General features: G+C 47.8%; 1 protein-coding gene across 2 annotated transcripts in view; it reads right to left on the reverse strand.

Annotated features, from left to right (window-relative positions):
- Positions 1 to 22,615, reverse strand: part of LOC138296807 (exportin-5-like) — a 1,394,731-nt gene that overhangs the window by 286,916 nt on the left and 1,085,200 nt on the right. The gene's annotated exons all lie outside the window — the stretch shown is intronic.

The raw sequence follows: 22,615 nt of genomic DNA on the forward strand, positions 1-22,615 counted from the left end.
CCCCTTGTCAGAGAAGGACAACCAGAGAATAGCAGCCCACTGCCTTTGATGGATCCTCTGTACTTTAGAGGCCCTCTCAAGTGCAGCAAACCACTTGTAGATGTCATCATTCACCTTGTATGGGGGAACAATTTTGTGCAGGTTCCTGGAATCAATGGCATCCTCCCTGACTCTATAATCCCTGAGACTGCTGCTGCTACTATGGGGTACTAACCCAAACCCCTGCCTTTCCCTCTCCTATGCAAAGGCTTCCCTATCTAGGGCTAGCTGTTGCTGCTGCAGCCTCAGCCTGGCCTCCTCCAGTCTCAGTTTCCTGAGCTCCCATTCTATGGTGTCATCCCTTAGAGTTGTGCTGTGTGATCCCTCAGACACTGAGGTGATATGGGAATGTGTAGAGGTGGATCTTTCCCTAGCTTTTGTGACCCTGGTGACCTGTCCTCTGGGTGTAAAGGGAACCCTACTTGTGCGGCTTCCCCTCCCACTACCAGCTACACTATTGAGCCTAGCTAGGTACAAGACCCTTGGAAGAACCCGCCCTGGAATCTGGAAGATTGTTATCTAACTCAATAGGGTTAGAATCTCCCTCCTCCTCCTGGCCACCAGTATGTTCCTGGTCATCCTGGAGAAGGAGACTCGAAAAGAAATTCTTGGTGGGATTCTTCTCCATATCTAATTTCCTGTCTGAATGAACAAAGCCCCTTCAATTGCTTGAAGGTCATGCCCTCAAAGGGAGTGCCCATGACCTCAGAGCTAGGTCCAGCAGTAGACATGATGTGTGTGTTAGGGTGGTGTAGGGAGAACCTAACCTACCTAACTTCTACTATCTTGGAAAGGAAGGTAAGAGACTAGATCCTGTACTAGGTAAATTTGTATAGAACTAGGTATAGAGTAGTCTTTCCTGTGGAAAGAACCAAGTGAGAGTGTGATACGCCAATTGCAAGTACTTATCCCACCGCTGCACCACCAATGCAGGAGGCTGGCCTGGTTTGTAGTGGGTACCTATGGTACTTACACTTTATACCAGGTCCAATTATCCCTTATTAGTGAAATGTAGGCAGTGTTTAGAAGCCAGGCTCTCTAGAGGTAGCTGTAGCTGAGCAGCCAAGGCTTATCTAGGAGACATGCAAACCTCATGAAATACCACTGTAGTTATACAATACTCACACACATGACAGAAAATACTCAGTGTTACAAAAATAAAGGTACTTTATTTTGATGACACAAATACCGAAAATACCATAAATACTATACTCCCTTAGGAGGTAAGTAATAAATTATATACACTATTATGCAGAAATGTGCATAAAAACAGTGCAAATAGTGAAGATCACTATAGTTAGAAATGGGCCTAGGGGGAACACTAACCATATACTAAGAAAGTGGAATGCGAATGTCAGTTTCCCACTTAGGCAAGTGTAGTGTGTAGGGGTCGCTGGGAGTACTAGAAAATACCAAACGTAAGTACTAGAACCCACCCCAGAGCCTAAGAAAGCAGGAGTAAAACACAGTAACTTTCCCAGAACACGCAGAAACACGAGAAAGAAGATTATGCAAGAACCAGAACAGACTGCAAGACACCAACAGTGGATTCCTGGACCTGAAGTCCTGTGGAAGAAAGGGACCAAGTCCAAGAGGTAGTACAGAAGAGTCCAGGGAGAACAGAAGCCCCTGCTAACCCGGTTAAAGGTGCAAAAGAAGACCCACAGGTGAAGAAAACAGCCAGGTGGACTCTACCCAGGATTAGGAGCCAGAGGGGGCTCTCAGCAACTCAGAGAGCCCACAGAAGACCCGGCAGCACGCACAGAAATCCCACAGCACGGGGACAAAGAAGGTGCAAAAGGAGGCCCATTCAGCGCTAAAACAAAGGCTCCAGGAAACAGTTGCAGCTGCTGGCAGGAGCTGAAGATACAATGTTGCAGAAGTTGTCTTTGCTTCTTTGTTGCAGTTTGTACAGTTCCTAAAGGGTACAGAAGAAGTTTCTTTGGTGAGACGGTGAAGCAGAGGATGCAAAGGATTCCTGCTGTAGTCTTGCAATTTGAATCTGAAGAACCACCCAAAGGAGAGACCCTAAATAGCCCTGAAAGGGGGATTGGTCAGCACCTATCAGGGGAAGGCTCTGATGTCACCTGCTGGCACTAGCCACTCAGATGCTCCCAGAGTTCCCTGCCAACTTGGAATCCAAGATGGCAAAACCCAGGGAGCCTCTGGAGGAGCTCTGAGCACCATCCCTGTGGTGGTGATGGACAGGGGAGTGGTCACTCCCCTTTCCTTTGTCCAGTCTCGCGTCAGAGCAGGGTCTGGATCTGGGTCTCTGAAGCGGTGTAGACTGGATTAATGAAGGAGGGCACCAAATGTGCCCTTCAAAGCATTTCTAGTGGTTTGGGGAGGCTACCCCTCCCAAGTCTGTAACACCTATTTCGAAAGTGGGAGGGTGTAACACCTCTCACCCAAAGGAAATCCTTTGTTCTGCTTTCCTGGGATTGAGCTTCTTAAGCAACAGGAGGGCAAAAACCTGTCCGAGAGGTGGCAGCAGCTGGGGCTGCCTGGAAAACCTTAGAAAGCTGGAATGGCAGTACTGGGGTCCTCTAAGGAGCCCCAGAGTGCATGGAATCATACAACCAGTGCTTGCAAAAGCCTTAGGGTATGATTCCAAAAGGTTTGATACCAAACATGCCTATTTTTGGAGTTACCATTATGACGCTGGACATATGTAGTAACCTATGTCCATTACACACGTAAAACGGCGTCCCAGCACTCACGAATTCCGGGAAAATGGAGGTCGTGGGGGCACCTATGCTAGTGCAAGGGTCCCCTCACAGACAGGTACTTCGCACCCTGCCCTCAGGGCTGGAGGGCCTGCTATAGGGGTGACTTATAAGTGACACAATGTAGTGTAAATGGCAGCGAAAGGGTGCATGCACCTTTTCACGCAGGCTGCAATGGCAGTCCTGCAGAACCCTTTGCATGGGCTCCCTATGGGTGGCAAAAGATATGCTGCAGACCATAGGGATCCCCTGGAACCCCAATGCCCTGGGTACCTAAGTACCATACACTAGGGACTTATAAGGGGGCACCAGTATGCCGACTGTGGGTGAAATACTGGGTTACCAGTATGCAACAACTAACTTTAGAGGAGAGAGAGCATAATCACAGGGGTCCTGATTAGCAGGATCCCAGTGAACACATTCAAGCACACTGACATCAGGCAGAACATGTGGGTAACCATGGCAAAAAGAGGATATTTTCCTACAGCACCTAGGTACCATATACTAGGGACTTACAGGGGTACACCCCTATGCCAATTGGGAGTGAAAGATCAATTACCAAACAACATTTATGTGAGACAGCACAGGGGTCCTGGTTAGCAGGATCCTAGTGTACTACAGTCTAAAACACAGGGCAGAAAGTGGTGGGGGGGCAGGGGCATGGGGGTTTCTACAACCAAAACCTAGCTTCCTACATAGACCCTCCCCAGCCAACAGACCAGGAGACTAAGCCAAATATGGTGGGAGTCTTCCTTGTCTGTTAGGTGAGGAAGAGTAGGAGAGAAGGTTATCTGGTTGTAGGGCATACTCTGCCTTACATCCTACTGCCCAGATCACTTCCTCTGGCTGGGAAGGTGACCCACCTTAACAGTTTTAGGACCCCAGTCAGTCTGTAGTTTTGTTTTCCCTCCTTCCTGGAGATGGGAGGTGTAAACCTTTACCAACTCTATTTGAGCCAGGATAACCCCTTGCTTAATCCAAGAGGTTATCCTCAAGTGGAGTAACCCCACCATGACCAACAGGGTCAGGGGGCCTGTTTTGCTATTCAGCATGGGGTTGGACCACCATGCCAGGGAGAGTGCAGCCATAAAAGATAACACCAAGCAGAGGCCACTGACAGCTGTCAGTGCCCAGAACCACACTTTTAGCTGTTCATTGAGAAGTGAAGAGGCTAAGTGACACACCTATTTGGGTTCAGGGTGCCTGTCTGCTGTTTTAGTGTGGGGGGTCACTACCTCTTGTAGCAAACACCCTTCTTCCACCCTCTTCTCTGTCAGCCGAGAAGTCACCAACTCAGACTGGACAGGTGCATGACTAGCCAGGATGTTTTAGTTCAAGTTGGGCTTCAGCAGGGCCAGCTTTGTAGTTCTTCCCAGGCCACTGTAACTTTGGCTAAAAGTTGCCCAAACTTTCTACGCGTTTCCCCTTTCTTTTTCTTCCTAGAGCTACTTGCATTTACTGCAGGAGCAACACCTTCAGAATCCATGAAAGAGGGGTGGCACTGGGTCAACTCCTCTTTTGGGCTCTGACCAACCTCTGGGTGGTCATTTTCAAGGAGACAGTCAAGCAGGAGGTATGTGCTGACTGCCACTCTTCTCTAGCTAAGGGACCCAGCTACCTCTAGGGGCACTAAAGCCACAGGCCTAACAGTGACATTCCCTGGTATAACCCTTAATTGGCAGTCTCTCCTGGAATATACTGGTCTGAGGACAGAAGCTTGTCATGCACAACAGTGTGACTGGCACAGATGTCTCTCAGGGCAGTGGCTGGGATTTCATTTACCAGTAAGTGGTGGAAGTGTTTATTTCCTTCTAGAACTCCAACTTACCTTTTGGCCCCAGTTCCCAGATAAAGGCTAAGAGGACCTCCGCACTTGAGGAAACAGCCCCTATGGTTATGCCGGAAACCCCAGGGTTGGGTAGTGGATTTGTCTTTAGGACATACATATCCTTGGTCTTGTGCCCTGACTGCCTGCATTCATGGCGCCATGCCTTAGTGGGATCCCAGCTCTTACCCTGGTACCCACTTTTGTCATTAGAAATGACTTTAGTACCACCCTCTTGGTCATACGGTTGGCGGCCTGAGGGAGTTTCTTTTTATCTTTAGGCTTCTACCCCTCCTTCTCTTAGGACTGAGAAGAATCCTTCTTTTGGTCAGCCTCACTATGAGCTTTTTTGCTCACCCTGGTGCAAACCCATTTATCTGCCTTCTTTCCCAATTCATGGGGAAAGGTAAGATCGGAATCCACCAGGTAGTGTTGCAGTTTTTCAGGCACAGTCATTAAGGATATGCTCCCTCGTGGTCAGATTGTAAAACCCTTCATAGACCTGTACATTACTACAATGTAGCCAGCCTTCTAGAGGCTTAACTGAACAGCCCACAAAGTCTACCCAGTCTTGAGAGGATTCCAGAGTTTCCTTGCACTTAATCCTATACTCCTCAGCTGTGAACCCAAACCCCTCAATCAGAGCCTCCTTCAAGACTTGGGAGTTATCTGCATCCTCTTCTCTACTTTGTCTACAAAGGAGATCCACAGGATAGCTGCCCGCTGCCTCTGAGGGACCTTCTGGACTCTACAGGCCCTCTCTAAAGTAATAATTAACTTTTGGATGTCATCCCCAGACATGTAAGGCGGGACTATACTGCTAAGATTCCTGGAATCAAAGGTATCTTCCCTGGACTCTTATGTTGCCAACATGGTGTTCTAACCACAAATTCCTTCTTTCCCTTTCCACTGCTAAGGCCTCTCTCTCAAGAGCTAGCCGTTGCTTTTCCAGCTTGAGTTTTGCTTCCTTAAGTTTCAGCAAGCTGAACTCTCTATCTATTTAAGGTCTCCTTTCCTGAGCTAGAGGTTAGTGGACCCTGCAGAGGATGCTGAAGCAAGTGAATATGAGGAGGATCTACTCCTCCTTGAAATCCTCTTGACCACCCCAGGATGAGAAAAAGTTGGCCTACTATTACAACCCCCCTCCACTTTGTACTACCAGTATTGCTCCCTGCAGGCTCCTGGTTCTCTCCAGAATCCTCATGGCCCTGTCCAATTTTGTCAGGTGAGGCATCAGGTACCTCCCTGTTCAACACTTGGAGCTCACCCTCCTCATCTAGTTCTCTGTCTCTACCAGGCCCTGGATGTCATGCTGATGGACCAAGTCTAGGAGACTAGTTTTTGTGGGGATGCTACCAGTCTAAGTTTCCAGCTGAACACAGGGTCCTAAGCTCTTGGTACATAAGAGCTCCATACCTAGACTCCTGAGTTTGGTCAGTGTTCTCAAGTTAAGATATGGCAAAACAGTAGTGTATGTGGTGCACCTACCTCCTTGATGCTTGAAGATCTCCTGGAGGAAAAGTCAACAAGGGTTGGCAGGAGCAACATTTGTGGTGCACAGGGGTTCCGTTCCAGTGGCAGCAGCAAGAGCCCACCGTCTCCCAAGTCAAACAGGAAACAGGTCAGACCCAGAGAGGTCCACAGAACCACCACCTGTGTTGCAGAGCCTTTCATACATCAACTGTGGCTCTGTGATACCTCTGGGGATTACTTGGACTCTTTGCACACTGTACCTCATTTGGTTCCTACATCAAGCCTCTTGGATTCCCTGTCTGGGGATGTGGTAGGGAATGCATCAGAATTTATGTGGGATGTAGAGGCTTGGACCACCAAGTGCACTGGGGTGGGGTGTTGGGTGAAGAAGTCTGGGCATCCCAGGAGCGGGGCAGTGGTGACAGGCAATCGTCCTATTCACAGGAGCCCCTGTGCTGGGTTTGGGCCATGCTCCAGAAGGACATCAGTGAATGCTTCACTGAATGGGAGTAGAGGTTCTGAGGGGGGACTTCAGATTGCAGCACCTCTGTCAAGACATTAGTCTTGACTGCCACAGAAGGCAACTGAAGAACAAGAACCTCGGCCTCCCTCCGTAATCCCATTGGAAATGACACTCTCTCTGTAGCCACAGTAGGGGGAGAAAGCATACCAGTATCTGGAGAAGTATCCAGTCCACTACCTTCAGCCAGTTCCTCACACCAGTCCATATTGGGGTCTTCATAGGGCTGGTATTCCTCAGGGTTCGGTGACCCCTCCCACTCCTCTCTGAGTCCTAGCCCACAAGAATATGGCTCAGGCCCTGACCGGTGGATGCCGGCGGCGCTGGAAGGTTCGGCATCAGGACTGGAATTGTGGGAAGGTCGAGATGGTACAACCGGCATCAGTCTGGATCCAGGAAAGGATCCCTGGGGCTGTCTGGAGCCGGAACCACTGGTGCAAAACCAGAAGGCGCCCCTGCTGACCCTTCAGAGCCCAAAGGTGCACCAGAGTAGTCAGCCCACGCAAATATGAGGCGCATGGCCCCAGAACTCCATTAGTTGGGTGGGGGTCACTCTGAATCCTAGTAATTTGGGGAGTCGCAGACAGTGCAGGCTTTACTGTGATGCTTCCTCGTCGGCTAACAGACGAGGTGAAGTTGAAGACCTCTTTTACTTCTTCTTATGATGAGACTTAACTTAGTGACCCGACGACTCGGATTGCAATGAAGATCTCCGACTGTGCAACCGCTTCTGGGACCTTCCTCTTGACCAGGACATTGAACATTGTGACGCTGCACGCCAAGCCTCCAGGAGCTTGAGGGATCCCTCCCTTATGGACTTTGGGTTCATGGTGTGGCAGTTGGAGCACAACTTTGTGTAGTGGTCACGCTCAAGGCACCAAAGGCAAACAAGGTGTGGGTCCGTCATCACAGGACTTGAAGCCGGCCTTTTTAGATGACATCCCTGCAACACCAGGTGGAAAACCTTGAAAAGAAGTTGCCAAAATGGAGAAAAAGTTCAGTCAAAAAGTGACTGATAGGGTAGCTCTTCTCCTGATCTGCGCTGGCTGGCACAGAAAGAAAAGAACTGACACCAGCACCTAGCTGGCGCCTATATAGGAATCGTGGACATCACTTCCTGCACCAATGGCTCATGCTGAGCCAAACAATGCCACCTACTGGCGGGCAGGGGTACTCCTCACAAAAAATCTTCCAGATTCAGTCTGATGCCTGGGGGAAATTCTACAGTAAGGAATCGACGGCTAGAAATCTCTGTCATATTAAATGCTTTATACTTGTTCCTTTGTTGAAGCCTAACTGCTTGAAGCCACAGCTAGCCAGGTTTTAGTTAAGGTAATAAACAAAACCTGACTGGTCCTAAAGTACAAGTTACTTACCTTCAGTAACAAAATATCTGGTAGAGACATATTCTAGTTGCAGATTCCTTACCTTAGAATTTTCCCCCAGGCGTCAGACTGGATCCAGAGACTTTTCTTCGAGTAATACCCTTGCGCATCGGTGGGTGGCGTCGGTCGACTCCGCAGGCATCGTGGTCGCGTGATGACATCGGGAGTAGTACATAGATGCCGCCCTCACACAGTGACGTCAGTTTCTTTTAACGACTTTCCACGTCAGAGCACGGAGCCGCTAAGAACACTGAGTTTGGTGCGCCAGACCTAAGAACCTGAAAGGGGGGAATCCCTGTCCCTAGAAATCAGTTCGCAAGCAGGAAGGATGGGTGGGTGGTAAGGAATCTGCAACTAGAATATGTCTCTACCAGATATATCGTGACTGAAGGTAAGGAACTTGTACATCTGACAGACTTCTAGCTGCAGATTCCTTACCTTTGAATAGATACCTGAACAATACCATCCCCGGTGGTGGGCTGAGAACCATGATCACACTAAGAAGTCCTGCAGGATCGAACGGCCAAAGTAGCCATCCCTGTGGACCTGACTGTCCAGGTAGTAGTGTTTGGTAAAAGTGTGCAGAGATGCCCATGTTGCTGCCCGACAGATGTCCAGGACTGGAACACCCAGTGCTAGCGCTGTGGTAGCAGCAGTAGCTCAGGTGGAGTGGGCACGCAAACCTTCAGGAGGTTGCTTCTTAGCCAGAGCGTAGCACATTTTGATGCATAAGAGCACCCATCTTGAAATGGTCCTCTTCTGCACCGCCTTCCCCTTCTTTGCACCCACATATCCCACAAAGAGCTAATTGTCCACCCAGAAGTCTTTGATATGATCAAGGTAAAACGCTATTGCTCTTTTTGGTTCCAGACGGTGGAGTCTCTCCTCTTCAAGTGAGGGATGTGGGGGTGCATAAAAGGTAGGCAAGGTGAGGGACCGCCCAACAAAGAAGGGTGTCACTACTTTAGGTAGAAAAGAAGCCCTTGTGTGAAGTACCACTTTGTCAGGGTGTATTTCCAGGAAAGGTGGTTTAGATGAAATAGGCTGAAGCTCACTTACTCTGTGGGCAGAGGTGATGGCAACTAAGAAGAAAGTCTTGATGTTAAGAGCCGTAAAGGGCAGTTGTGAAGCAGCTCGAACGGGGCACGCATAAGGTATGTTAATACTACGTTCAGATCCCATTGGGGCATGATGAAAGGGGTAGGATGAAAAAGATGTGCAAAGCCTTTAAGAAACCTCCCAATAATGGGAGATTCGAATAAAGAAGGTTGATCCAGTAACCTCAAGAAACAGAGATAGCAGAGAGATAGCTCCTAAGGGTGCCCAGGGTGGAGCCCTGTTGGGCAAGGTAAAGAATAAAGAGAAGGACCTGAGAGAGAGGAGCTGATAGAGGATCAACAGATTTGTCGATGCATCATGCCACAAATTTCTTCCAAAGACAGGCGTATATGGTTTTGGTGGAGGGCCACCTGGCTGCCAAGATAACGTTACAGACTTCGAGTGCCAGGTGTAGGAAGTTGGCTCTGTATAAACTATTTAAAAGTGAGAGATATTGTGAACAGAGTCCAAGGGTTCCCCTCAGATGTTGAGAGTTGCAAAATTAGATAATACTAATGCTCTATTTTGTGCTAGTGTAGCCGAGCACTATGCTTATCAGAGGGTAGTGTTAAGCATTTGTTGTACACACACAGACAACAAATGAAAACACACACTCAAAGACTTAATAACAGGCCAATAGGGTTTTATATAGAAAAATATATTTTCTTAATTTATTTTTCGAACCACACGATACAAATTTGACGTAAGTACATAAAATGCAAGGTACTTCACACAGGTAAGTATAGAACTTTGATTTAAAACAGTAGTACACACAGTTTTGGTTAAAATGGCAATAAGCTGTTTTAAAAGTGGACACAGTGCAAAAATCAACAGTTCTTGGGGAGGCAAGTTTGGTTAGGTTTCTCAGGTAAGTAAAGCACTTACACAGTCAGTCTCCTGGGCATAGGCAGCCCACCGTTGGGGGTTCAAGGCAACCCCAAAGCAACCGCACCAGCAACACAGGGCTGGTCAAGTGCAGAGGTCAAAGGAGAGCCCAAAACACATAGGTGCCTACGGAGGACAGGGGTGCTCCGGTTCCAGTCTGCTAGCAGATACGTACCTGCGTCATCGGAGAGAAGACCAGGGGGGTTTTGTAGAGCACAGGGGGAGGGGGACACACACAAGCGCACAAAACACACCCTCAGCGGCAAGGGGCGGTCAGGTGGTGTGTACAAAGTAGGTGTCGGGTTTGTCGTAGAAAGCAATCAAGGGACCCGGGAGTCACTCTGGCGATGCAGGCAGGGCACAGGGGGCTTCTCGCAAGCCACCGACTGGGCTAGGATGAGAGGGCCGCCTGCTGGTCACTCCTGCACTGGTAGGTGGTTCCTCTCTGTCCTGGGGGTGCAGTGCTTGGTCCAGGCGTCGGGTTCTTTTGTACCAGGCAGTCGCGGTCAGGGGGAGCCTCTGGAACCTCTCTGCAGGCGACGCTGTGGGGTGCAGGGGGGTCGACTCAAGGTGTCCACGTCATTGGAGTCACCTAGGAGTCATCTCTGCGGTGTTGGTTGTTCTGAACTCGAGCCGGAAGTGGCTGGCTGGAAGTGAGAGTCTCTTTAAAGTTGTTTCAAAGTTGCAAGTTTGTTGCAGTTTCTGAACAGTGCAGCTGTTCTCAGGAGGTTCTTGGTCCTTTGGGTGCAGGGCAGTCCTCCGAGTCCTCAGAGGTCGCTGGTCCCATTGGATGCGGCTCTCTGCAGGTTCTTTGAGTCTGGTGACAGGCCGGTAGGACTGGGGCCAAGTCAGTTGGTGTCTCTGTCGTCTCTGCAGGGCTCTCAGGTCAGCAGTCCTTCATTCTTCAGGTTGCAGGAATCTAATTTCCTGGGTTCAGAGTCGACCCTAAATACTACATTTAGGGGTGTGTTTAGGTCAGGGGGCAGTAGCCAATGGCTACCGTCCTTTTGGTGGGTACATCCTCTTTGTGCCTTCTGACTGATGGGAGGGGGGCACATCCCCATTCCTATTGGGGGAATCCTCCAAACTCAAGATGGAGGATTTCTGAAGGCAGGGGTCACCTCAGGGGCTGTCCTGACTGGTGGGTGACTCCTTGTTTTTCTCATTATCTCCTCCAGACTTGCTGCCAAAATTGGGGGCTGTGTCCGGAGGGGCGGGCATCTCCACTAACTGGGATGCCCTGGGGTGCTGTAACAAAAGGCATGAGACTTTGAGGCTCACCGAAAGGTGTTACAGTTCCTGCCGGGGGAGGTGGCCAGAAACCCGTCTGGTTGTGGCAGGCTGGCAGAAACTGGTCAGCCTAGCACTAGTAGTCACACTAGTATTCAGGGGGCATCTCTAAGATGCCCTCTGGGTGTATTTTACAATAAATCCCACACTGGCATCAGTGTGCATTTATTTTGCTGAGAAGTTTGATACCAAACTTCCCAGATTTTAGTGTAGCCATTATGGAACTGTGGAGTTAGTAATTGACAGACTCCCAGACCAATACTCTTTATGGCTACCCTACACTTACAATGTCTAAGGTTTGGCTTAGAGACTGTAGGGACATAGTGCTCATGCAACTATGCCCTCACCTGTGGTATAGTGCACCCTGCCTTAGGGCTGTAAGGCCTGCTAGAGGGGTGAATTATTATGCCACAGGCATAGGGGAGTGCCATGCCGACTTAGTCATTTTCTCCCCACCAGCACACACAAGCTGTGAGGCAGTGTGCATGTGCTGAGTGAGGGGTTCCCAGAGATGCATAATACATGCTGCAGCCCTTAGAGACCTTCCCTGGCCACAGGGCCCTTGGTACCAGGGGTACCATTTACAAGGGACTTATCTGTGAGCCAGGGCTGTGCCAATTGTGGGAACAAAGGTACAATTTAGTGAAAGAACACTGGTGCTGGGGCCTGGTTAGCAGGGTCCCAGCACACTTTCAATCATAACTGGCATCAACAAAAGGCAAAAAAGTTAGGGGGTAACCATGCCAAGGAAGGCATTTCCTTACATAGTTGTTTTCAATTATTTCCTATAATACAGCAGTGGTTCCCCCCTCACCCTCATACCCCATCCTGCTGAACAGAAAGCGTAAAACAAGTGGTAATAAAATGATTTTATTACTATTTTATTTCTTACCCTTTCTGCTAGCAAAAAGAGTGTGAGGGCAGGGCGGGCAGTGTGTCACTGCTGCCAATGGAGGAGTGGTCACTTCAGTATGAAGTGCTCATGTTGGTTTGGCTGGCTACCTTCCTTCAGCCAAACCAACATATGCAATTCAAACCTCTCAATCCAGCTGTGTAAGAGAGCTGGGTTGGAGAGCAGGCATAGGGCTCAAGTGCCTTTTGAAGCAAAGAGCCGGGCCTCTCCAGCCAATCAATATGCTTTTTTTTCATGCTGCTTAACAGCAAGAAAACAGTGTCTTGATTGGATGAGACATTTGGCTGTGGGCTTTGCGCTCACAGGACGTGCTGCAGAATGAGGAATGGCTGCAGAACATCGAGTAAGGTAAGTTATTTTTTACTTTTTATAATAGTTGTATATGTTATTGTATATTATGTTTATGTGTAGTTTGTGTGTTTCAACGCCCTTCCAATCTGATTTGCCACTAACCACCACTGCTATAATGCTCGGTTTTAGTATGGGAGGAAACAGAAAAGGTTTCACAGCTGCAAGAAGGCATGTTCTTACCGGGAAAATAATCATGTAAGAGCAACAATGGTTTGAAGCACCTCTCTGGGCGACTGTAATCTCTATGCGTACTATAAGTCACAGTGTCACTGCAACATTCCTATATGCCCAGGAAACAAGGGGTCAAAGCGTATTCGAAAGCAGACATCATGTATTTTGAGACTTTAACAAGGACCTATTTGCCTCAGATAGCAAAACTTTTGGCAAGCAACAGACACATTCGAGGGGAGGGGACTTAACCAGGATTACATCAACTCAATACGCACTTTCAGAGGAACCCAATAATCTGGAAGCAGCACAAAAGGCCATCGTCTCAAATGAAATTGAATAAATCTCCGGAGCCCGACGGCCTCACGGCCCAATTCTATAAGACCATTGGCTCTGATCTGGTACATCACTTGACCAGTCTTTTTAACTATACAGCTGAACCGTAAGCAGTGATTCAATCAATGAGTGAGGCGCTCATCACTGTTCTCCCAAAGCCTGGGAAAGACCTGTGTAACTGGCCTCCTATAGATCAATAGCCTTGTTAAATCCAGATGCTAAATTATACACTAAAATATTAGTTAACAGGCTAGAAAATGTTATGCCAGAACTGATGCACTCGGATCAGTCAAGGTTTATCAAGAGGCAACAGATTCACAAGAATCTACGGAGGGTGGTCCACCTGGTTGACAAAGCCGCTAAAATGAAGATCCAAGCCACGTTGCTGGCATTAGATGCGTAAAAGGCGTTCAAACGTGTGGATTGGTCCTTCCTCTTCCTCACATTACATCATTCTGGCTTTGGGAAAAGGTTTATAGCTATGGTCTGCGCCAACTATGCTTGTCCTCGGTCCAGAGTTCTGGGGAATGGAACGGCCTCTGAATAATTTTTATTAAAACAAGGTACGAGACAGGGGTGCCCCCTCTCCAACTTATTATTTGCCCTGAGAAAAGAACCCTTAGCCGCTAGGATACAGGCAACTCTCTCCATAGGAGGCCTAGTCTCTGGCTCGGTTGAACACAAAATATCCCTGTTCGATGATGTTGTACTAAATCTTACATCCCCCTTGTACCTCACTGACAGTCCTACAAGCAGAACTTCGCCACTCTGAATCTGTGGTTGGATTTCGAGTCAATAACCACAAACCTTCCCCCTAAACCTGACTGTCCCAGCCAGCGAAATGGAGGTGATAGCCTCTTCCTCCCCATTGCAGTGGGCCATAAAGGACATTACATACTTGGGCATGAATATTATTCCCCGAATTTCTGAACTGTGCAAAGCTATCTAACCCCCATTGCATCAACTTAAGATAGATCTTAGATGTTGGGGGCCGGTCTGCCTGTCCTGGCTAGGTCCCATTAATGCAGTCAAGATGACAATTTTTCAAAGAGTTTTATATCTTCTTCAAGGCCTTTCGACAGAAGTAGACCAAGAGTTTTTCTCTTCTCTATGCTCAGTAATTACCACTTTGGCTCTGCGGACATGCCAGATAAGACTGCCTCATTGCATACTGACACTTCCCAGAGAACCAGAAGGCCTGGCTCTACCAGACTTTATGCTTTATTATAGAGCATGAGAGAGTCTGATAAACAGTGGCTACATGTGGACATGGCTGTCAAGGGAAGAACGATTTGGGATGCTCTGTGGAAACCTAGATCTGACCGCCCGATCAATGCTTATCTCAGCACTCGGACCAGAACCACACTAAAGGTTTGGGACATCATCACTCGCACACAGAACTTAGTGACTTTCCCTTCTGCTTACACTATTATACATTATAACACGGCCTTCCCGCCGGTCACAACCAGAGCTCTTTGACTTCTGGAAAGAAAAGGGCTGCCTCACCATATCAGACCTCTTTCATGGGTGGGAAATCCTCACTTTTGAACATTGCCGACAGGACTTTAATCCGCCCGCCACTGAGTTTTTTCACTGCACACAACTGAAACACTGGCTAATGAGTCTAGAGATCTGGGCGTCAGCCACCAACTCCCTGTAGAGACATTCATTAGACGTCCTGGGAGTACTAAGGGATGCATATTATTTTTGTATTCTTTTCTGGCCTCTACCAGCCGTAAAGCCCCACCTCGCCACATGTTCTTCTGGGAGACAACCCTGGAGATATCAATTACAGATGATCAATGGCGCAAACTCTGGAATGGCATCCCGAGATTTAATACATCTTTGGGGCTACGGGAAGTACACTAAAAAGTGCTAAATGATGGTATTTGTACCCGGCTAAATTACATAGGCTCTATCCCGACCCAACAGATTATGGTTGGAGAGGCTGTAGCCTCTTAGGGAACTTCTGACATATTTGGTGCGACCCGCAATACAGACATACTGGGCAGAAATCCTGGTGCAGATGAAAGAAATATTGGGATACCCCATTCCACACAAACCAGATGCTATCCTCCTGGGCCTCGGAGACAAAACATTTAAATGTCAAATGCATGGGAATCACTCCATCCTGTGGCTTTGCTTGGGGGCAGCCAAACTGTCCTTAGCGGCAGCTTGGAAGACAGCAGAAGCTCCTTCTACCTCGCAGTGGCATGCCTACATGTCTGACATCTTTACAAAGAATAGAAAAGGCTTTGACTATATCTGGGGGCCCATGGTACAGTTCCTTTCTGTGGGACTCCCGTTCTTCTTCTACACCCCTCATACGAGAGGTCATGGCTTTGTACATACTGTATGTACTATCTCAACGTGAGAGATAGTGTGCACAGAGTCGAAGGGTTCCCCTTAGAGGTTGATAGTGGCAAAATTAGATAATACTAATGCTCTATTTTGTGGTAGTGTGGTCGAGCAGTAGGCTTATCAGAGGGTAGTGTTAAGCATTTGTTGTACACACACAGGCAATAAATGAGGAACACACACTCAAAGACAAATTCCAGGCCAATAGGTTTTTATATAGAAAAATATTCTTTCCTTAATTTATTTTAGAACCACAAGATTCAGAATTTAGGTAAGTATATAAATTGTAAGGTACTTCACACAGGTAGGTATGGAACTTTGAATTAAAACAGTAATGTACACAGTTTTGGCAAAAATGGCAATAAGCTATTTTAAAAGTGGACACTGCAAAAATCAACAGTTCCTGGGGGAGGTAAGTATTGGTTAGTTTCTCAAGTAAGTAAAGCACTTACAAGTTCAGTCTGCTGGGCATAGGCAGCCCACCGTTGGGGGTTCAAGTCAACCCCAAACATCCAGCACCAGCAACACAGGGCCAGTCAGGTGCAGAGGTCAAAGGAGGGCCCAAATAACACAGGTGCCTATGGAGAACAGGGGTGCTCCAGTTCCAGTCTGCTAGCAGGTAAGTACCTGCGTCCTTGGGGAGCAGACCATGGCGGTTTTGTAGAACACTGGGGGTCCCAAACAGGCACACACAATACACCCTCAGCAGCACAGGGGCGGCGGGATGCAGTGTGCTAACAAGGCGTTGGGTTTTGTATTGGAATCGATGGAGGGAACCAGAGGTCACTCTGGCGATGCAGGCAGGGCACAGGGGCGCTTCTCGGGCCAACCACCAACTGGGCAAAGATGAGGGTCACCTGCTGGTCACTCTTGCACCTGTAGTTAGTTCCTCTCGGGCCTGGGGGCTGCGGGTGAGGTGCTTCTTCCAGGCGTCGGGTTCTTTGTTACCGGGCAGTCGCAGTAAGGGGGATCCTCTGGATTCTCTCTGCAGGTGTCGTCGTGGAGGTGCAGGGAGGTCGTCTCAGGGTGGACACATTGTTGGAGTCACCTGGGGGTCCTCTCTGCGGTGGTGGACACGGGATGGGGGCATCAGGTGCTGATTGGTGTGGACTCATGCTTCAGGAGTGAGGTGAGAGTCCCTTTAAAGATGGTTTCTTCTTGTTGCTTTGGACAGAGCCGCTGTCCAGGGGAGTTCTTGATCCTTTTTAGTTGCAGGGCAGTCCTCTGAGTCGGCAGAGGTCGCTGGTCACGTCGGTTGCGTCGCTGTTGCAGGTTCTCTGAAGTTGGAGACAGGCCGGTAAGGCTGGAGCCAAAGCAGTTATCGTCTTCCTCCTTCTCTGCGGGGTTTTCAGGTCAGCAGTCCTTCTTGTTAGGTAGTCAGGAATCTGATTTCCTGGGTTCAAGGCTGCCCCTAAATACTAGATTTAGGGGTGTGTTTAGGGCTGGAGGGCAGTAGCCAATAGCTACTGTCTCTGAGGGTGGCTTCACCCTCCTTCTGCCTCTACCCTTTGGAGAGAGAAGTTCAGTGTATGCGCACTGTAAAAATAATTATAACATGACATTATAACATAACCATAGATTAAACCACCTCTTTATAACAGAAACTTGGATATGTGAAGAAGCTTATGTTGTTCAACATTAAGCCATGTCCAATGTCTACAGAAACCAATTAAACAGGAGGTGTGGTGGGGGATTCACTGTAGTGTACACAATTCTCAAGGGACCATTGTAATCAAAGATCATTCAACACTGGAGAGTGAATCTTTACTTATTCCCTTGCTCACAACCCTGACTTTCCCCTCCTCGTTCCCTCTAATGTACTGACCACCAATAGACAAAGTGGAATTCATTGACACACTCTGGACACTATGACTGATATTATAATTGACTAGACTAGTGTTATGTAAGTATCCTAGGAGATGACACCTCATTTGAGAGGTCTACCTTTACCTGACCACAGATCTACTCTATAACCTTGAAGAGCTTGGCAAACATATGCTCAGTCAAAGGAAAAGAAACCATCACCTGGAGTGATCACCACATCATTTGTATCACCATAAACCTTTTAACTGCTCTGCCATTACCAACATCTAGCTTCATGAATATTAACAGTTCATGAAAAAGTCTCAAAATCAATGCATCCCTGAAAGAACTAGTGGCTACTTAGCCACTGAACACACTGAAGGTTGTTAAGCCATTCTACCACAGGTTCACCAAGATTTTCAACTAAGTGGCTCCTGCTACATTCTCATGATAGAGGCAACATTTAGAAGGCGGGCTGCCCCAAATCAAACAAATATGTACAAAAAGTTAGACAGAGTCTTAGAAGATCCACAAAGAAAAGAAACATGATACAGCAGTAACCCACAATCTAGAAGAATAGTTTGGCCTCACTCTTCCTAATGACCTTGGGATGAATGAGTCTGCATTTCTCAAAGGAGCTAAAGTCATGCATCAGCTCCAGACACAATAGGTATACATTGTGGTGATATTCTACATGCACTGCAGAAATGTAATTTTTAAGATGAAACATTATTGCCCTAGTGAAAACCTACATTAAGTCTAGGAATTGCTCAGACGAAGGCACGTCAGATCCACGTGGAAAAGATAAACTGCTGTCAGAATGCCAAGTTGATGCTCGTTTGGCTCCGGTGATGTCAGGTTTGGGCACAGGAGAGCTGTGGCCACTTTCCCACATCCTGTTTGGTGCACAGAGGTGATTAAAGAGGTAAGGAATCTCCAGGTAGAAGTATCCATCAGAAAATGAAAAAGCTATTCCAAATGAACCATTTATTGAAAACTGGTCAAAAATTGAGCATGTTAAGATTTTCTTGGGGCAAAATCTCATCCAACCAATAGCAAGGTTTCAGACCGAATCAGCATCAGGGCACTATCTAAAATGACCTCAAAAACACACTAGGCTCCAACGCAGTTGGTGGATTCCTTCTGCCTGATGTCTCAGAAGCTTTTGACCCTGTGGAGCACAAACTACTACTTGAAAGACCAAATGACACAGGAATACAGGGTAGGACCCTACAATGGAATAATACCTACCCCAAATCAAACCAAGACAATTTCTCACAGCCTCCAATCATATCAATGCCTGGTAAAAGGTAGATTTTACTCCGAACTCCACGACTTCCCTGTTGTCTTCAACTTATACTTGTCCCCACTCTCTGAAATTATGAACTACTTCAAGTGTTAACCTGCTATTGTTATGTAGACAACACTCAAATTATTCTTAAACAGGAAAACCCATCAAACCTAGTGACATCTGGACTTACTGAATGCCTACACCCAGTAGACTTCTGGATGTTGCAAACTCATCAGAAAAATAATCCCTCAAAAACTGACATCTTAACTCGTGGAATAGGGAACAAATATGGCCCAGCTGCAGCTTTGCTTAAAGAGATTGGAACTGCCTACAATACACTATCAGAAGTTAAAAAGTTTCAAGTAGGTATGGACTCCTAAAGTCAGGTTTATCAGGTGACTGTAAGAATCTTCCACACCTTGATAATGTTACAACTGAGCTTTCCCTATCAGACCTACCTGGATAGATTCTAGGCTTCAAGTGTGCCACTGCTGACATGCCTGTGATGTTGATGGTCACTGAAGCAATGGCTTCTACCCTTTTGACTTTAGCATCAAGGTGGCAGTAGTCCTTCGTCTGGTGGCACCAAGAAGTGCGAGGGGGATCCTGACATCACCGTGAGCAGCTATGATATAATTTAGAAAACATGGGGTGGGGGGGGGGTTGGTGCGTTGGCTTATGCAGTTTTAGCAAAACTCCTTTCTGACAGCCCTGAAGTCCTCCATTTATCCTGCGCCTCTCGCACCATCTGCCCAGAATATGGAGATGATTTGACTGCTCACAATGCTGTGACTCTTGCAAGCCATTTAGTAGAAGCCACCGACGGACTGGTGCTCGGGTGGAGGAGCAGCAGCATGCCATATTGCAGCCTGGTGGGCGAGATCAGAAGGTACTGCAGAACATGCCTACCCCAGACAAAAAGTGAGCTGCCTGGAATGGAAGAGGTGCTCCCTCTTGCCCCCCCTCCCACATGCAACAAGCGAGGCCTTCTGAAGTCAGGCGTTGCGCGTCAACGGGGTTTCCTTGAGGTACCCCGTGTCTATTGTAGATGACCAGTCTACCTGAACGGGCAGCTGCGCTCATCTGTCGACACCCACGCCGTCCTGATGAATGCACGCGCCAGCTCCCTGCTGGATAGGACTCCAATGGCGGTCCCCTCTTGCTCCTCTTCCAGACGGGGTGAAACACATTGTGCATCCATTGCGGGCCACCGGGTCACTTCCCCTGATATGGGGAATCACAAGGCCCCTCTCCTCAATACTCTGCGGGCCCCCGACTGCAGTGAAAGGATCCCCAAGTGAGGAGGTTCTGGTTGGACCCGAGACCACTCCGAATTCTTGTTGACTTATGACGTGAGGAAGCACAGGTGGGCCTTAACACAGCCCAAACACACAGCCCTACTAGTATTCTGCACCAGGGTGCTTCATGCTCCATGGGGCCACAGGCCGCACAGCATGGTCGTCCACCTTCCCCCGATCCTGATGCCTAATAGTCCTGTCTGTCCTGCCATCCCATCATATGTAGCCTGCGTTCTTGTGTGTGTGTGTGTGTCAGTCTCGTCGCTGACCTGGGTTGAGACACTATCTCTTTCTCATCTCACTGGCCTCCACTTTACCTCTGGCACTGTGACTTGCCTGTGCCTCCCCTGCTGAACCACCACCTGCTGGCCCATTAGACTGTTGCGCAAACACAAAAAAAACTTCCAGAATTTTATATTATTGGGCTTACTGTGCCACCCCCTGGAGCCCTGGACAAGGTCCCTGGGGCTGCTCGTGCTGCATATTGCCCAGGACCTGGATGTGCAAGCAGGTCCCGCTGGTTGTCGACACTTCTGCTTCTCAGCACTGAAGTCACCTTTCCTACATTCTACACTGGATTGCTCTCCCCCTATGCATTTTAATGGTGCCAATCACTAGAGCCACATTTTGGACTACCTCATACGTTGTTGCCCTGAGTTACTTGTCTGGCATATGTAAGTGGGCCCATTTCCCTGGAAACATCTGGATCCTCACCACAGCCTGCACATCACAATCTGGCTGACAAGGTTTCAAACACTGAGCAAGCCATCTCTACGATACATCATCAGACCTGGGAGACTGAGAAGGGACAACATGCCTTGCAGGAGCAAATCCACATCTTGGAGGAGACAGCTGATGAGAGTTCCAGCAGGAACATTTGTGTTGTCAGCCTACCTGGAAATTCTGATGGTCAGGACCTGGTCTCTTATGCAGAGGACTGGCTAAGCAGTATTCTTCCCCCAAGTGCTTTGTCACCTTTCTTCTCGGTTGAGAGGGCTCACAGGGTCCCCACCCAACGACCTCCACCTGGAGTGAATCCTCAACTCATGATGATCCGCAAGCTACCAGACCCAGTGGTGGAGAATGCAAAGATGATGATATTTCCATACTACATTTTGGTGGTGCAGTATCAGTGGAACTCCTTCCTTGCAGTCAAGAAGCGTCTTCGAACACTGGAAGTTAGATACTCACTTCTATTCCTGGAGAAAATCTGCATGATAAGCCATGGCCAGACATCATTCTTTACAGATCCTAAGGATGATTAGGATTGGACAAGAAAATCCAATCTAGCCCATACTGGCTCGGGTACGTGTGGTACCGCACCCATGGCTGCCCCTGTTAGGGGAGGACACTGGCACTGTCAACAAGGCCACTCCCCACAACCACACCGGATCAGGCGCATGGCACTCCAGGCCACAAATGGCACTCCAGGCCACAGCTACGTTCTGGGACCAGACACCCTTGCTTGACCTGGAAGAGGTATTGTCCAAGTCCTCAAGTGATGACTGCTCATAATCGGCCTAGCCATCCAGGTTGGACTCTGTCACATCTCTCAGGGTGAAACCTCAAACTGACGATGACCTAGCTGAACTCTGATGTGAACACCTTTTTACAACTGTTATACCATGGCTATTGGCTGTGCATCATAATTGTGATTGGCAGCGTGGAATACTCATGCACTTCTTTCCTATGCTATGAAGGTAGACGTATCCATCAGAAAAGATACAAAGCTATATCAAATGAGCTATTCTTTGATAAACTGGTCAGAATAAGCATTCATTAAGATTTCCTTTAGGAAAAAATCCTCCTTCTACCAACAGAATGGTTTCTAACAGAATCAGCATTAGAGAAAAATCTAAAATGACTTCAAAACACAGTAGGCGCATTTATCTATAGTAGCTAAATAGAGCTAGACAATCACCACATTTTCCATGATGGGTTTACATTAGTCTAGGAAATGTGATGGGACCTGAGGTATAGGACATTGTGGAAAGAAAGGCTGGCTACCACAGCCTAAAGGCTGCTCATAAACTTGTTTATTTTCAGAGTCACTAGGAATAAGATAAATGTCCATATCGTAAGGATCCATACCCTTGTCATCATGTTTGTCACCACCATGAAAGGTTTCTGAACCTAATATTGATTCTCTGTAGTAGCCCTACAGTTTGCCACTATTGGTGGTCTCTGGGCCAGATAGAAGCTCCTTTAGGATTTACATTTGGAGTACAGATGTGATCTGTATTGGTGAGGAATTATGAATGAAAGCAAATATAGAGGTCAAACGATTTTGAGGCATCACTGGAAAAAGAGTCATCATGAAAAGTATTATTGACAAATGTATCGTCAGGGGACAGACTATGGTGGAAGTTATAGAAGTTGTGGCTGCAAACACAGTTCAAGTGGTTATTAACTCTGAACATGTAGAGGTCATTGGTGTTACTGCTGATGAGGTTAGAACATTCAGCTTTGTAGCTGACTAAGGTGTTTTTGTGAAAAGAGGCATGCCAGGCAGCAGGTATAGATGGTGTAGTTGACGATGAGTTGGTGACTATGAGTTGTCAGCAATCATGGACTGCCTCTTCAAGGACGAGGACTTGATTGCAGTTGTGGATGAGGATTTACTCATCAAGGCTGCAGATGGCCGGGGTAACATCTTAGTGGAAGGCTTAGAAAATGCTGGTGAAGCATCTCAGAGCATAGATTTTTCATCTGTTCTGAACATTTCCTCCACGCACCAACAGTCCGGCACCTTAGAGACGGGCATTAGAGTGCCAGAGTCTCGGAAGACGAGGATACGATGAGTTCCAGCTTTTTGGCTTTAGCAGAAGTTACATTTTTAGATAAATCCACAACCAG

The sequence above is a fragment of the Pleurodeles waltl genome, chromosome 5 (genome assembly GCF_031143425.1).
Source record: "Pleurodeles waltl isolate 20211129_DDA chromosome 5, aPleWal1.hap1.20221129, whole genome shotgun sequence".
Taxonomy (NCBI): Eukaryota; Metazoa; Chordata; class Amphibia; order Caudata; family Salamandridae; genus Pleurodeles; species Pleurodeles waltl.